Source organism: Cynocephalus volans, chromosome 8 (assembly GCF_027409185.1).
Source record: "Cynocephalus volans isolate mCynVol1 chromosome 8, mCynVol1.pri, whole genome shotgun sequence".
NCBI classification, from domain to species: Eukaryota; Metazoa; Chordata; class Mammalia; order Dermoptera; family Cynocephalidae; genus Cynocephalus; species Cynocephalus volans.
The window spans coordinates 158,139,272-158,154,409 of record NC_084467.1 but is presented as its reverse complement, the minus strand read 5'-3'; positions in this window follow the sequence as shown (position 1 = coordinate 158,154,409).

Genomic DNA, 15,138 nt, shown 5'->3' with positions numbered 1-15,138 from the left:
ACCAGTTTAAACCGGATAAAACCGGATTGAACCGGTTCAAACTGGATAGAACCGGATAGAACCGGTTTAAACTGGATAAAACCGGATTGAACCGGTTTAAACAGGATAAAACCGGATTGAACTGGTTTAAAAGGTATAAAACCGGATTGAACCGGTTTAAACCGGTTTCAACCGGATAGAACTGTATAGAACCAGTTTAAACCGGATAAAACCGGATTGAAGCGGTTTAAACCGGTTAAAACCGGATAAAACCAGATTGAAACGGTTTAAACCGGATTGAACCGGCTTAAACCGGATAAAACCGGAATGAACTGGTTGAAACCGGGTTAAACCGGAAAAAACGGATTGAACCGGTTTAAACTGGATAAAACCGGATAGAACCGGTTTAATCCGGTTTAAACCAGATAAAAACCAATTGAACCGGTTTAAACCGGTTTAAACAGGATAAAACCGGATTGAACTGGTTTATACCGGTTTAAACCGGATATAACCGGTTTAAACTGGATAAAACCGGACTGAACCGGTTTAAATCGGTTTAAACCGGATAAAACCGGATTGAACCGGATTAAACCGGTTTCAACCGGATAGAACCTGATAGAACCGGTTTAAACCGGATAAAACCCGATTGAACCAGCTTAAACCGGTTTAAACCGGAGAAAACCGGATCGAACCGGTTGTAACCGGTTTAAACCGGATATAAACGGATTGAAGCAGTTTAAACCAGTTTAAAACTGATAAAACCGGAATGAACCGGCCTAAACCTTTTTAAACCCGATAGTACCGGTTTAAACTGGATAAAACCGGATTGAACTGGATTAAACTGGTTTAAACCGGATAGAACTGGTTTAAACTGGATAAAACTGATTGAACCGGTTTAAACCAGTTTAAACCGGATAAAACCAGATTGAACCGGTTTTAACATGAGAAAACCGGATTGAACTGGTTTAAACCGGTTTCAACCAGATAGAACCGGATAGAACCGGTTTAAACTGGATAAAACCGGATTGAACCAGCTTAAACCGGTTTAAACCGGATAAAACCGGATTGAACCGGTACAAACCGGTTTAAACCGGATAAAACCGGAGTGAACTGGTTTAAACCGGATAAAACCGGATTGAACCGGTTCAAACCAGTTTAAACCAGATAAAACTGGAATGAACTGGTTTAAACCGGATAAAATCGGACTGAACCAGTTTAAACTGGATAAAACCGGATCGAACCGTTTCAAACCGGTTTTAACCGGATAAAACCGGAATGAACCAGTTTAAACCGGATAAAACCGGATTGAACCGGTTTAAACCAGATAAAACCGGATTGAACCGGTTTAAACTGGTTTCAACCAGATAGAACCGGATAGAACCGGTTTAAACTGGATAAAACCGGAATGAACTGGTTTAAACCGGTTTAAAACGGATAGAAGTGGATAGAAACGGTTTAAACCGGATAAAACCGGATTGAACCGGTTCAAACTGGTATAAACCGGAAAAACGGGATAAAACCGTTTTAAAGCGGTTTAAACTGGATAAAACCAGATTGAACCGGTGTAAGCTGATTAAAACCGGATTGAACTGGTTTAAACTGGTCTAAACCGGATAAAACCGGTTTAAACCGGACAAAACCGGATTGAACCGGTTTAAACTGGTTTCATCCGGATAGAACCGGATAGAACCGGTTTAAACTGGATAAAACCGGATTGAACCGGCTTAAACCGGTTTAAACCGGATAAAACCGGATTGAACCGGCTTAAACCGGTTTAAACCGGATAAAACCAGATAGAACCGGTTCAAACTGGTTTAAACCGGATTGAACCAGCTTAAACCGGTCTAAACAGAATTAAACCGGTTTAAACCGGATAAAACCGGATTGAACTGGCTTAAACCGGTTTATACCGGATAAAACCGGATTGAACCGGTTGAAACCGGTTTAAACCGGATAAAACCGGAATGAACTGGTTTAAACCGGTTTAAAACGGATAGAAGTGGATAGAAACGGTTTAAACCGGATAAAACCGGATTGAACCGGTGTAAACCGGTTGAAACCGGATAAAACCGGATTGAACCTGCTTAAACCGGATAAAACCGGAATAAACTGGTTTAAACCGGGTTAAACCGGAAAAAACGGATTGAACCGGTTTAAACTGGATAAAACCGGATAGAACCGGTTTAATCCGGTTTAAACCAGATAAAAACCAATTGAACCGGTTTAAACCGGTTTAAACCGAATAAAACCGGATTGAACCGGTTTAAACCGGTTTAAACTGAATAGAACCGGTTTAAACCGGATAAAACCGGATTGAACCGGTTTAAACCGGCTTAAACCAGATAGAACCGGATAGAACCGGTTTAAACCGGATAGAACCGGATAGAACCGGTTTAAAGCGGATAAAACCGGATTGAACTGGTATAAACCGGTTTAAACTGGAGAAAACTGGATTGAAGAGGTTGAAACCGGATAAAACCGGATTGACCCGGTTTAAACCGGTTTAAACCGGATAAAACCGGATTGAACGGTTCAAACCGGTTTAAACCGGATAAAACCAAATGGAACCAGTTTAAACCGGATAAAATCAGATTGAACTGGTTTAAAACGTATAAAACCGGATTGAACCAGTTTAAACCCTTTTAAACCAGATGGAAACGAATAGAACCGGTTTAAACTGGATAAAACCGGATTGAACTGGTTTAACCGGTTAAAACAGGATAGAACAGGATAGAACCGGTTTAAACCGATTTAAACAGGATAGAACCGGACAGAACCGGTTTAAACGAGATAAAACCGGATTGAACCGGTTTATACCGGTTTAAACAGGATAAAACCGGATTGAACCGGTTTAAACCGGTTTCAACTGTATATAACCGGATAGAACCGGTTTAAACCGGATAAAACAGGATTGAACTGGTTTAAACCGGATAAAACCGGATTGATCCGGCTTAAACTGGTTTCAACCGGATAGAACCGGATAGAACCGGTTTAAACTGGATAAAACTGGATTGAACTGGCTTAAACTGGTTAAAACCAGATTAAACAGGATTGAACCGGTTCAAACTGGTTTAAACCGCATAAAATCAGATTGAACCGGTTTAAACCGCATAAAAACGGATTGAACCGGCTTAAACTGGTTTAAACCGGATTGAACCGGTTCAAACCGGTTTAAACCTGATAAAACCGGAATGAACTTTTTAAAACCGGTTTAAAACGGATAGAACCGGATAGCAACGGTTTTAAACCGGATAAAACAGGATTGAACTGGATTAAACCGGTTTAAACCGGATAGAACCGGATAGAACCGGTTTAAACTGGATAAAACCGGATTGAACCGGCTTAAACCGGTTTAAACCGGATAAAACCGGATTGAACCGGTTCAAACTGGTTTAAACCGGATTGAACCAGCTTAAACCGGTTTAAACAGAATTAAACCGGTTTAAACCAGATAAAACCGGATTGAACTGGCTTAAACCGGTTTATACCGGATAAAACCGGATTGAAACGGTTGAAACCGGTTTAAACCGGATAAAACCGGAATGAACTGGTTTAAACCGGTTTAAAACGGATAGAAGTGGATAGAAACGGTTTAAACCGGATAAAACCGGATTGAACCGGTGTAAACCGGTTGAAACCGGATAAAACCGGATTGAACCGGCTTAAACCGGTTTAAACCGGATAAAACCGGAATGAACTGTTTTAAACCGGTTTAAAACGGATAGAACCGGTTTAAACTGGAGAAAACCGGATTGAACCAGTTTAAACCGGTTTAAACCAGATAGAAATGGATAGAACTGGTTTAAACTGGATAAAAACGGATTGAACCGGTATGAACTGGTCTAAACCAGATAAAACCGGATTGAACTGGTTTCAACGGTTTAAACCGGATAAAACAAGATTGAAACGGTTTTAAACCGGATAAAACCAGATTGAACCAGCTTAAACCGGTTTAAACCGGATAAAACCGGATTGAACCGGTTTATAAATGGTTTCAACCGGATAGAACCAGATAGACCGGTTTAAACTGGATAAAACCGGATTGAACCGGCTTAAACCGGTTTAAACCGTATAAAACCTGATTGAACCGGTTTAAACCGGATAAAACCGGATTGAACTGGCTTAAACCGGTTTAAACCGAATAAGACCGGATTGAACTGGTTCAAAACAGGTTTAAACCGGATAAAACCGGAATGAACTGGTTTAAACCGGTTTAAAAACGGATAGAACCGGATAGAAACGGTATAAACCGGATAAAACCGGATTGAACCGCTGTAAACCGGTTGAAACCGGATAAAAACGGATTGAAAGGGTTTAAACCGGTTTAAACAGGATAAAACCGGATTGAACTGGTTTAATCCAGTTAAAACAGGATAGAACAGTACAGAAACAGTTTAATCCGATTTAAAAAGGATAGAACCGGATAGAACCGTTCTAAATGAGATAAAACCGGATTGAAACCGGTTTAAAACCGGTTTAAACCGGAATAAAACCGGATTGAACCGGTTCAAACTGGTTTAAACCGGATAAAACCGGATTAAACCGTTTTAAAGCGGTTTAAATCGGATAAAACGAGATGGAACCAGTTAAGCCGATTAAAACCGGATTGAACTGGTTTAAACCGGTCTACACCGGATAAAACCGGTTTCAAACAGGATAAAACCAGATTGAACCGGTTTAAAACCAGATAAAACCGGATTGAACCGGTTCAAACCGGTTTAAACCGGATAAAATCGGAGTGAACTGGTTTAAACCGGATAAAAACGGATCGAACCGGTTTAAACCGGATATAATCGGATTGAACCTTTTCAAACCGGTTTTAAACGGATAAAACCGAATGAACCGTTTTAAAACCGGATAAAACCGGATTGAAACGTTTCAAACCGGTTTTAAACCAGATAAAACCGGAATGAACGGTTTAAACTGGACAAAATCGGATTGAACCGGTTTAAACCGGATAAAACCGGATTGAACCGTTTTAAACCGGTTTAAACCGGATAAAACCGGACTTGAACTGGTTAAAACCGGATAAAACCGGATTGAACCGGTTTAAACCGGTTTTCAACCGGATAGAACTGGATAGAACTGGTTTAAACCGGATAAAACCGGATTTGAAGCGGTTTAAACCGGTTTAAACCGGATAAAATCAGATTGAAACGGTTTAAACCGGATTGATCCGGCTTAAACCGGATAAAACCAGAATGAACTGGTTGAAACCGGTTTAAACCGAAAAAACGGATTGAACAGGTATAAACCGGTTTCAACCGGATAGAACTGGTTTAAAACTGGATAAAACTGATTGAACCGGTTTAAACCAGTTTAAACCGGATAAAACCAGATTGAACCGGTTTTAACATGAGAAAACCGGATTGAACTGGTTTAAACCGGTTTCAACCAGATAGAACCGGATAGAACCGGTTTAAACTGGATAAAACCGGATTGAACCAGCTTAAACCGGTTTAAACCGGATAAAACCGGATTGAACCGGTACAAACCGGTTTAAACCGGATAAAACCGGAGTGAACTGGTTTAAACCGGATAAAACCGGATTGAACCGGTTCAAACCAGTTTAAACCGGATAAAACCGAATGAACTGGTTTAAACCGGATAAAATCGGACTGAACCAGTTTAAACTGGATAAAACCGGATCGAACCGTTTCAAACCGGTTTTAACCGGATAAAACCGGAATGAACCAGTTTAAACCGGATAAAACCGGATTGAACCGGTTTAAAACCAGATAAAACCGGATTGAACCGGTTTAAACTGGTTTCAACCAGATAGAACCGGATAGAACCGGTTTAAACTGGATAAAACCGGAATGAACTGGTTTAAACCGGTTTAAAACGGATAGAAGTGGATAGAAACGGTTTAAACCGGATAAAACCGGATTGAACCGGTTCAAACTGGTATAAACCGGAAAAACGGGATAAAACCGTTTTAAAGCGGTTTTAAACTGGATAAAACCAGATTGAACCGGTGTAAGCTGATTAAAACCGGATTGAACTGGTTTAAACTGGTCTAAACCGGATAAAACCGGTTTAAAACCGGACAAAACCGGATTGAACCAGTTTTAAACTGGTTTCATCCGGATAGAACCGGATAGAACCGTTTAAACTGGATAAAACCGGATTGAACCGGCTTAAACCGGTTTAAACCGGATAAAACCGGATTGAACCGGCTTAAACCGGTTTAAACCGGATAAAACCAGATTGAACCGGTTCAAACTGGTTTAAACCGGATTGAACCAGCTTAAACCGGTCTAAACAGAATTAAACCGGTTTTAAACCGGATAAAACCGGATTGAACTGGCTTAAACCGGTTTATACCGGATAAAACCGGATTGAACCGGTTGAAACCGGTTTAAAACCGGATAAAAACCGGAATGAACTGGTTTAAACCGGTTATTAAAACGGATAGAAGTGGATAGAAACGGTTTAAACCGGATAAAACCGCCGATTGAACCGGTGTAAACCGGTTGAAACCGATAAAACCGGATTGAACCTGCTTAAACCGGATAAAACCGGAATAAACTGGTTTAAACCGGGTTAAACCGGAAAAAACGGATTGAACCGGTTAAACTGGATAAAACCGGATAGAACGGTTTAATCCGGTTTAAACCAGATAAAAACCAATTGAACCGGTTTAAACCGGTTTAAACCGAATAAAACTGGATAGAACCGGTTTAAACCGATAAAACAGGATTGAACCGGTTTAAACCGGCTTAAACCAGATAGAACCGGATAGAACCGGTTTTAAACCGGATAGAACCGGATAGAACCGGTTTAAAGCGGATAAAACCGGATTGAACTGGTATAAACCGGTTTAAACTGGAGAAAACCGGATTGAAGAGGTTGAAACCGGATAAAACCGGATTGACCCGGTTTAAACCGGTTTAAACCGGATAAAACCGGATTGAACGGTTCAAACCGGTTTTAAAACCGGATAAAACCAAATGGAACCAGTTTAAACCGGATAAAATCAGATTGAACTGGTTTAAAACGTATAAAACCGGATGAACCAGTTTAAAACCCTTTTAAACCAGATGGAAACGAATAGAACCGGTTTAAACTGGATAAAACCGGATTGAACTGGTTTAACCGGTTAAAACAGGATAGAACAGGATAGAACCGGTTTAAACCGATTTAAACAGGATAGAACCGGACAGAACCGGTTTAAACGAGATAAAACCGGATTGAACCGGTTTATACCGGTTTAAACAGGATAAAACCGGATTGAACCGGTTTAAACCGGTTTTCAACTGTATAGAACCGGATAGAACCGGTTTAAACCGGATAAAAACAGGATTGAACTGGTTTAAACCGGATAAAACCGGATTGATCGGCTTAAACTGGTTTCAACCGGATAGAACAGGATAGAACCGGTTTAAACTGGATAAAATAAACTGGATAAAACTGGATTGAACTGGCTTAAACTGGTTAAAACCAGATTAAACAGGATTGAACCGGTTCAAACTGGTTTAAACCGCATAAAATCAGATTGAACCGGTTTAAACCGCATAAAAACGGATTGAACCGGCTTAAACTGGTTTAAACTGGATTGAACCGGTTCAAACCGGTTTAAACCTGATAAAACCGGAATGAACTTTTTAAAACCGGTTTAAAACGGATAGAACCGGATAGCAACGGTTTTAACCGGATAAAACAGGATTGAACTGGATTAAACCGGTTTAAAACGGATAAAACCGGTTTAAACTGGATAAAACCGGATTGAACCAGCTTAAACCGGTTTAAACCGGATAAAACTGGGTTGAATCGGTTTAAACCGGATGAAATCGGATTGAACAGGTTTAAACATGTTTAAACCGTATAGAACCGGGTAAAACCGGTTGAAACCGGATAAAACCGGATTGATCCGGTTTAAACCGGTTTAAACAGGATAAAACCGGATTGAACTGGTTTATACCGGTTTAAACCGGATATAACCGGTTTAAACTGGATAAAACCGGACTGAACCGGTTTAAATCGGTTTAAACCGGATAAAACCGGATTGAACCGGATTAAACCGGTTTCAACCGGATAGAACCGGATAGAACCGGTTTAAACCGGATAAAACCCGATTGAACCAGCTTAAACCGGTTTAAACCGGAGAAAACCGGATCGAACCGGTTGTAACCAGTTTAAACCGGATATAAACGGATTGAAGCAGTTTAAACCGGTTTAAAACTGATAAAACCTGAATGAACCGGCCTAAACCTGTTTAAACCCGATAGTACCGGTTTAAACTGGATAAAACCGGATTGAACTGGATTAAACTGGTTTAAACCGGATAGAACTGGTTTAAACTGGATAAAACTGATTGAACCGGTTTAAACCGGTTTAAACCGGATAAAACCAGATTGAACCGGTTTTAACCTGAGAAAACCGGATTGAACTGGTTTAAACCGGTTTCAACCAGATAGAACCGGATAGAACCGGTTTAAACTGGATAAAACTGGATTGAACCAGCTTAAACCGGTTTAAACCGGATAAAACAGGATTGAACCGGTACAAACCGGTTTAAACCGGATAAAACCGGAGTGAACTGGTTTAAACCGGATAAAACCGGATTGAACCGGTTCAAACCAGTTTAAACCGGATAAAATAGGAATGAACTGGTTTAAACCGGATAAAATCGGACTGAACCAGTTTAAACTGGATAAAACCGGATCGAACCGTTTCAAACCGGTTTTAACCGGATAAAACCGGAATGAACCGGTTTAAACCGGATAAAACCGGATTGAACCGGTTTAAACCAGATAAAACCGGATTGAACCGGTTTAAACTGGTTTCAACCAGATAGAACCGGATAGAACCGGTTTAAACTGGATAAAACCGGAATGAACTGGTTTAAACCGGTTTAAAACGGATAGAAGTGGATAGAAACGGTTTAAACCGGATAAAACCGGATTGAACCGGTTCAAACTGGTTTAAACCGGATAAAACGGGATAAAACCGTTTTAAAGCGGTTTAAACTGGATAAAACCAGATTGAACCGGTTTAAGCTGATTAAAACCGGATTGAACTGGTTTAAACTGGTCTAAACCGGATAAAACCGGTTTAAACCGGACAAAACCGGATTGAACCGGTTTAAACTGGTTTCAACCGGATAGAACCGGATAGAACCGGTTTAAACCGGATAAAACCGGATTGAACCGGCTTAAACCGGTTTAAACCGGATAAAACCGGATTGAACCGGTTCAAACTGGTTTAAACCGGATTGAACCAGCTTAAACCGGTTTAAACAGAATTAAACCGGTTTAAACCAGATAAAACCGGATTGAACTGGCTTAAACCGGTTTATACCGGATAAAACCGGATTGAAACGGTTGAAACCGGTTTAAACCGGATAAAACCGGAATGAACTGGTTTAAACCGGTTTAAAACGGATAGAAGTGGATAGAAACGGTTTAAACCGGATAAAACCGGATTGAACCGGTGTAAACCGGTTGAAACCGGATAAAACCGGATTGAACCGGCTTAAACCGGTTTAAACCGGATAAAACCGGAATGAACTGTTTTAAACCGGTTTAAAACGGATAGAACCGGTTTAAACTGGAGAAAACCGGATTGAACCAGTTTAAACCGGTTTAAACCAGATAGAAATGGATAGAACTGGTTTAAACTGGATAAAAACGGATTGAACCGGTATGAACTGGTCTAAACCAGATAAAACCGGATTGAACTGGTTTCAACGGTTTAAACCGGATAAAACAAGATTGAAACGGTTTAAACCGGATAAAACCAGATTGAACCAGCTTAAACCGGTTTAAACCGGATAAAACCGGATTGAACCGGTTTAAAATGGTTTCAACCGGATAGAACCAGATAGGACCGGTTTAAACTGGATAAAACCGGATTGAACCGGCTTAAACCGGTTTAAACCGTATAAAACCTGATTGAACCGGTTTAAACCGGATAAAACCGGATTGAACTGGCTTAAACCGGTTTAAACCGAATAAGACCGGATTGAACTGGTTCAAACAGGTTTAAACCGGATAAAACCGGAATGAACTGGTTTAAACCGGTTTAAAACGGATAGAACCGGATAGAAACGGTATAAACCGGATAAAACCGGATTGAACCGCTGTAAACCGGTTGAAACCGGATAAAAACGGATTGAAAGGGTTTAAACCGGTTTAAACAGGATAAAACCGGATTGAACTGGTTTAATCCAGTTAAAACAGGATAGAACAGTACAGAAACAGTTTAATCCGATTTAAAAAGGATAGAACCGGATAGAACCGTTCTAAATGAGATAAAACCGGATTGAACCGGTTTAAACCGGTTTAAACCGGATAAAACCGGATTGAACCGGTTCAAACTGGTTTAAACCGGATAAAACCGGATTAAACCGTTTTAAAGCGGTTTAAATCGGATAAAACCAGATGGAACCAGTTTAAGCCGATTAAAACCGGATTGAACTGGTTTAAACCGGTCTAAACCGGATAAAACCGGTTTCAACAGGATAAAAACAGATTGAACCGGTTTAAACCAGATAAAACCGGATTGAACCGGTTCAAACCGGTTTAAACCGGATAAAATCGGAGTGAACTGGTTTAAACCGGATAAAAACGGATCGAACCGGTTTAAACCGGATATAATCGGATTGAACCTTTTCAAACCGGGTTTAAACGGATAAAACCGGAATGAACCGTTTTAAACCGGATAAAACCGGATTGAAACGTTTCAAACCGGTTTTAACCAGATAAAACCGGAATGAACCGGTTTAAACCGGACAAAATCGGATTGAACCGGTTTAAACCGGATAAAACCGGATTGAACCAGTTTAAACTGGTTTCAACCGGATAGAACCGGATAGAACCGGTTTAAACTGGATAAAACCGGATTGAACCGGCTTAAACTTGTTTAAACCGGATAAAACCGGACTGAACCGGTTCAAACCGGATAGAACCGGATAGAACCGGTTTAAACCGGATAAAACCGGATTGAACCGTTTTAAACCGGTTTAAACCGGATAAAACCGGATTGAACTGGTTTAAACCGGATAAAACCGGATTGAACCGGTTTAAACCGGTTTCAACCGGATAGAACTGGATAGAACTGGTTTAAACCGGATAAAACCGGATTGAAGCGGTTTAAACCGGTTTAAACCGGATAAAATCAGATTGAAACGGTTTAAACCGGATTGATCCGGCTTAAACCGGATAAAACCAGAATGAACTGGTTGAAACCTGTTTAAACCGGAAAAAACGGATTGAACAGGTATAAACCGGTTTCAACCGGATAGAACCAGATAGAACCGGTTTAAACTGGATAAAAGCGGATTGAACCGGTTAAAGCCGGTTAAAACCGGAGAAAACCGGGTGGAACCGGCTTAAACCGGTTTAAACTGGAGAAAACCGGATTGAACCGGTTGTAACCGGTTTAAACCGAATATAAAAGGATTGAAGCAGTTTAAACCGGTTTAAAACTGATAAAACCGGAATGAACCGGCCTAAACCTGTTTAAACACGATAGGACCGGTTTAAACCGGATAAAACCGGATTGAACTGGATTAAACTGGTTTAAACCGGATAGAACTGGTTTAAACTGGATAAAACCGATTGAACCAGTTTAAACCGGTTTAAACCTGATAAAACCAGATTGAACCGGTTTTAACCTGAGAAAACCGGATTGAACTGGTTTAAACCGGTTTCAACCAGATAGAACCGGATAGAACCGGTTTAAACTGGATAAAACCGGATTGAACCAGCTTAAACCGGTTTAAACCGGATAAAACCAGATTGAACCGGTACAAACCGGTTCAAACCGGATAAAACTGGAGTGAACTGGTTTAAACCGGATAAAACCGGATTGAACCCTTTCAAACCGGTTTTAAACGGATAAAACCGGAATGAACCGGTTTAAACCGGATAAAACCGGATTGAATCGTTTCAAACCGGTTTGAACAGGATAAAACCGGAATGAACCGGTTTAAACCGGATAAAACTGGATTGAACCGGTTGAAACCGGATAAAACCGGATTGAACCGTTTCAAACCGGTTTTAACAGGATAAAACCGGAATGAACCGGTTTAAACCGGATAAAACCGGATTGAACCGGTTGAAACCGGATAAAACCGGATTGAACCGGTTTAAACTGGTTTCAACTGGATAGAACCGGATAGAACCGGTTTAAACTGGATAAAACCAGATTGAACCGGCTTAAACCAGTTTAAACCGGATAAAACCGGATTGAACCGGTTCAAACTGGATAGAACCGGATAGAACCGGTTTAAACTGGATAAAACCGGATTGAACCGGTTTAAACAGGATAAAACCGGATTGAACTGGTTTAAAAGGTATAAAACCGGATTGAACCGGTTTAAACCGGTTTCAACCGGATAGAACTGTATAGAACCAGTTTAAACCGGATAAAACCGGATTGAAGCGGTTTAAACCGGTTAAAACCGGATAAAACCAGATTGAAACGGTTTAAACCGGATTGAACCGGCTTAAACCGGATAAAACCGGAATGAACTGGTTGAAACCGGGTTAAACCGGAAAAAACGGATTGAACCGGTTTAAACTGGATAAAACCGGATAGAACCGGTTTAATCCGGTTTAAACCAGATAAAAACCAATTGAACCGGTTTAAACCGGTTTAAACAGGATAAAACCGGATTGAACTGGTTTATACCGGTTTAAACCGGATATAACCGGTTTAAACTGGATAAAACCGGACTGAACCGGTTTAAATCGGTTTAAACCGGATAAAACCGGATTGAACCGGATTAAACCGGTTTCAACCGGATAGAACCTGATAGAACCGGTTTAAACCGGATAAAACCCGATTGAACCAGCTTAAACCGGTTTAAACCGGAGAAAACCGGATCGAACCGGTTGTAACCGGTTTAAACCGGATATAAACGGATTGAAGCAGTTTAAACCAGTTTAAAACTGATAAAACCGGAATGAACCGGCCTAAACCTTTTTAAACCCGATAGTACCGGTTTAAACTGGATAAAACCGGATTGAACTGGATTAAACTGGTTTAAACCGGATAGAACTGGTTTAAACTGGATAAAACTGATTGAACCGGTTTAAACCAGTTTAAACCGGATAAAACCAGATTGAACCGGTTTTAACATGAGAAAACCGGATTGAACTGGTTTAAACCGGTTTCAACCAGATAGAACCGGATAGAACCGGTTTAAACTGGATAAAACCGGATTGAACCAGCTTAAACCGGTTTAAACCGGATAAAACCGGATTGAACCGGTACAAACCGGTTTAAACCGGATAAAACCGGAGTGAACTGGTTTAAACCGGATAAAACCGGATTGAACCGGTTCAAACCAGTTTAAACCAGATAAAACTGGAATGAACTGGTTTAAACCGGATAAAATCGGACTGAACCAGTTTAAACTGGATAAAACCGGATCGAACCGTTTCAAACCGGTTTTAACCGGATAAAACCGGAATGAACCAGTTTAAACCGGATAAAACCGGATTGAACCGGTTTAAACCAGATAAAACCGGATTGAACCGGTTTAAACTGGTTTCAACCAGATAGAACCGGATAGAACCGGTTTAAACTGGATAAAACCGGAATGAACTGGTTTAAACCGGTTTAAAACGGATAGAAGTGGATAGAAACGGTTTAAACCGGATAAAACCGGATTGAACCGGTTCAAACTGGTATAAACCGGAAAAACGGGATAAAACCGTTTTAAAGCGGTTTAAACTGGATAAAACCAGATTGAACCGGTGTAAGCTGATTAAAACCGGATTGAACTGGTTTAAACTGGTCTAAACCGGATAAAACCGGTTTAAACCGGACAAAACCGGATTGAACCGGTTTAAACTGGTTTCATCCGGATAGAACCGGATAGAACCGGTTTAAACTGGATAAAACCGGATTGAACCGGCTTAAACCGGTTTAAACCGGATAAAACCGGATTGAACCGGCTTAAACCGGTTTAAACCGGATAAAACCGGATTGAACCGGTTCAAACTGGTTTAAACCGGATTGAACCAGCTTAAACCGGTCTAAACAGAATTAAACCGGTTTAAACCGGATAAAACCGGATTGAACTGGCTTAAACCGGTTTATACCGGATAAAACCGGATTGAACCGGTTGAAACCGGTTTAAACCGGATAAAACCGGAATGAACTGGTTTAAACCGGTTTAAAACGGATAGAAGTGGATAGAAACGGTTTAAACCGGATAAAACCGGATTGAACCGGTGTAAACCGGTTGAAACCGGATAAAACCGGATTGAACCTGCTTAAACCGGATAAAACCGGAATAAACTGGTTTAAACCGGGTTAAACCGGAAAAAACGGATTGAACCGGTTTAAACTGGATAAAACCGGATAGAACCGGTTTAATCCGGTTTAAACCAGATAAAAACCAATTGAACCGGTTTAAACCGGTTTAAACCGAATAAAACCGGATTGAACCGGTTTAAACCGGCTTAAACCAGATAGAACCGGATAGAACCGGTTTAAACCGGATAGAACCGGATAGAACCGGTTTAAAGCGGATAAAACCGGATTGAACTGGTATAAACCGGTTTAAACTGGAGAAAACTGGATTGAAGAGGTTGAAACCGGATAAAACCGGATTGACCCGGTTTAAACCGGTTTAAACCGGATAAAACCGGATTGAACGGTTCAAACCGGTTTAAACCGGATAAAACCAAATGGAACCAGTTTAAACCGGATAAAATCAGATTGAACTGGTTTAAAACGTATAAAACCGGATTGAACCAGTTTAAACCCTTTTAAACCAGATGGAAACGAATAGAACCGGTTTAAACTGGATAAAACCGGATTGAACTGGTTTAACCGGTTAAAACAGGATAGAACAGGATAGAACCGGTTTAAACCGATTTAAACAGGATAGAACCGGACAGAACCGGTTTAAACGAGATAAAACCGGATTGAACCGGTTTATACCGGTTTAAACAGGATAAAACCGGATTGAACCGGTTTAAACCGGTTTCAACTGTATATAACCGGATAGAACCGGTTTAAACCGGATAAAACAGGATTGAACTGGTTTAAACCGGATAAAACCGGATTGATCCGGCTTAAACTGGTTTCAACCGGATAGAACGGGATAGAACCGGTTTAAACTGGATAAAACTGGATTGAACTGGCTTAAACTGGTTAAAACCAGATTAAACAGGATTGAACCGGTTCAAACTGGTT